The sequence below is a fragment of the Pundamilia nyererei genome, unplaced genomic scaffold, assembly GCF_000239375.1.
Source record: "Pundamilia nyererei isolate P.nyererei 1_Seehausen unplaced genomic scaffold, PunNye1.0 scaffold00272, whole genome shotgun sequence".
NCBI classification, from domain to species: Eukaryota; Metazoa; Chordata; class Actinopteri; order Cichliformes; family Cichlidae; genus Pundamilia; species Pundamilia nyererei.
Window position 1 is genome coordinate 30,898 of NW_005187673.1, and position 2,720 is coordinate 33,617.

The 2,720-nt window shown below is 37.5% G+C and overlaps 1 pseudogene; it reads left to right on the forward strand.

Moving 5' to 3' along the window:
* The first annotated feature begins 222 nt into the window (after positions 1-222).
* The window catches only part of LOC102204941 (von Willebrand factor A domain-containing protein 5A-like), a 13,107-nt pseudogene continuing 10,609 nt past the window's right edge, over positions 223-2,720 (forward strand).

A 2,720-nucleotide genomic window follows, 5' to 3' on the forward strand; every position in this document is an offset into this window, starting at 1 on the left:
ATTGACTTATGAGTCATTCAAGCATAAAAAGGCACTTGACTTAATATTTTATAAAATGTAACAAAATGAGGGACGGCTTAAGACTTTTGCGTGGTACCAGATATCTGCAGAATTCCCAGAATGTGCTAAAAGTTGTCTCTGTATCTAATGGAAACTGTTGTATTGCAGGTGTTTCTCTTTCGGGACAGGAGAAAACACCAGCTATAATTTCATTAATAAGATATCCAAGGAAGGAGGAGGTCACGCTCAGTTCATCACTGCGACTGACAAGATACAACCAAAAGTAAGACATTAAACACAATCAGAAGTCAAATTAAACAAAACCACCGCAAATACTTATTTAATCAGAGAGTGTGATTCCAGTCATTAAAAAAAACAGCTCCTAACTCTTTGTTTTGAATTATTATTCAGGTGATGCAATCACTGCAATTTGCTCTGCAGCCATCTGTGATTGACATCTCAGTCACATGGGATTTACCAAAGGAAGTGTCTGTCACTGTCCTCACTCCACCAATCACATCCATTCTCCAGGGTCAGAGGTCACTGATTTATGCCCAGCTCACTGGACAGGTAGGAGCAGCATCTTCTCACAGTGAAAGATGTCTGTTGTGTTTTGAAATCTGATTAACAGTGATGTTCATGTGAAGATGTAGTTGGTTTCTAACACTGTAATTCTGTGTCAGAGCTCAGAGGCAGCAGAGGGCTGTGTGACGCTGAAGTACAGCCTGGCAGGTCATCCCTCTGAGAACCAGCTGCACTTCAGTCTCAGACCTGCAGAGGACACTGGGTAAATGAGTTCATATCTAGTGTCAGAATTAGATATGACAACAGAATAAAGCATTATGCATATGTCAACGTGACTGCATTTGCTTTTAACTCAGAGCACAAGAGCACCTAACTACTACATGTATTTTTGTAGGATAAAGAAAAAAAGTTAATTTCATGTCAGATTTCTGTTCATTAATAAGTTGCATTAAATATATCATTTTTGAATTTATTTTGGCAAGATGAAAGTGTAAGAAGAATCCCAGCTGTACTTCTTCTTTCTCCCTGTTTGCAGATTAACAGTCCACATGTTGGCTGCTCGAACTCTGATTCGCTCCCTCGAGATGGAAGCAAGAGACGACAAAGGAGAGCGTGATGAGGAAATGAAGAAGAAGGTGGAGGAGTTGAGTATCCAGTCAGGAGTGAGCAGTGCCTTTACTGCCTTTATTGCTGTTAGTAAAAGCAGTGGTGAGGCGATACAAGGACCCCTGATAAGCATAGATAGTCGAGCAAACCGTGAGTATTCACATTTATATTTTCTGTATTCTGAAACACTGAATGTTGTTTTGCTTGTCCTTTCAAGCCCTACTTTATTAACACAACATGAGCTCAGAAGGATGTACTGTGAAACATGATTATTAGCACCATATTTTGACCTCTGAGTTGGAGTTTTCATTGCCAGGAAGGTAGATTTCTTTTTACCTTGTTCATTCACAGTGGTAACTTATGCCGAACACTTAATTGGTCTTGAGCAAGTTATATTGAGAGTTTCAGTTCAAAATCACTCTTTAAAATATGCAAAATGTAGGCCTCTACTTACGAGATGAGTTTTACACATGTAGTCTGCAGAGCTGTATCTTACTAACACAGCTGAAGGAAGGTATGCATGAAGTCACAGCAGCACAAAATGTGCAGTGCATGCACATGGCCCCAGTAGTGCTCGCTGGAAGCAACAATAAGGTTGCCAAAGTCTTGTGAGAGCTCATTTGTTTTACCCATCACGAGATGTTTCTTGTGTGACACATTGGTAATGAGACACCTTTCCAGAGGCCATCAGTTGGGACTGAAGCAACTGATATTAATTTGCACTAAGTGTCAGAACTGCTTTTTAATTACTGATAGATATTCTTCTTTCCATGCCCTTTTGCTCTTCCCTTTCTTCATGCGTTTTTCCCCTGTGTCATTTCTCATTTTTACACATAATTTATGGACACGTTTGGCTTGATTTCTTAGTATTTTTGAATTGGATGAGTTGTTAATGATTTTTGGTTAGAGCTTCATGTCAGTAGCATCTTTAAAAATACATTAACTTGGAAAATTGGTGACATGTTTAATACTTATTTTAGCCACTGTGTGTATGTGAGAGAAAAAGACTCTTCACCACCACCTGGTGGTTGCAGGAAATTATGAGCAATTATTTTGTGGAAAAGTAAAATAGAATCAAAGGCTTTACACTGCTGCGTCTCCATTTCAGACCCATTAGTTACATTTGTAAGTGTGAAAATATGACGATATACTATAGAAAGTTCAAATGGTTATTTTCGGTGACTTAGTGGAAAACGGATAAAACATCTGAGGTACTGCAGACATCAAATAAGGATATACTGAAATGAATACGTTTCATGATTTGGATAATGCAAAAAATGATATTCAGGGATTTTTTTTTACATTTTGAAACATATTATTTTGCATCTTTTTCCCGATTTTAACTCTCTTTTACAAAATTGTTATGGCTTTATGATTGAATTAAGTTTTTTGTTTTTTTTGCTACAGCTTGTCTGTAAATACACTTCAAAGACACTGTTTTTAAATCATGATTATAACTTTGTCTTGTGTCACACAGTTTTATTCCTTCGCCAATACAGTTTTTCAGATTCCTGTGAGATCAGTAAAGGTAAGTAGTTTTACTGGAGCATGTGCAAACATAAACTGAAAAATAGTGTATAAGACAAAAC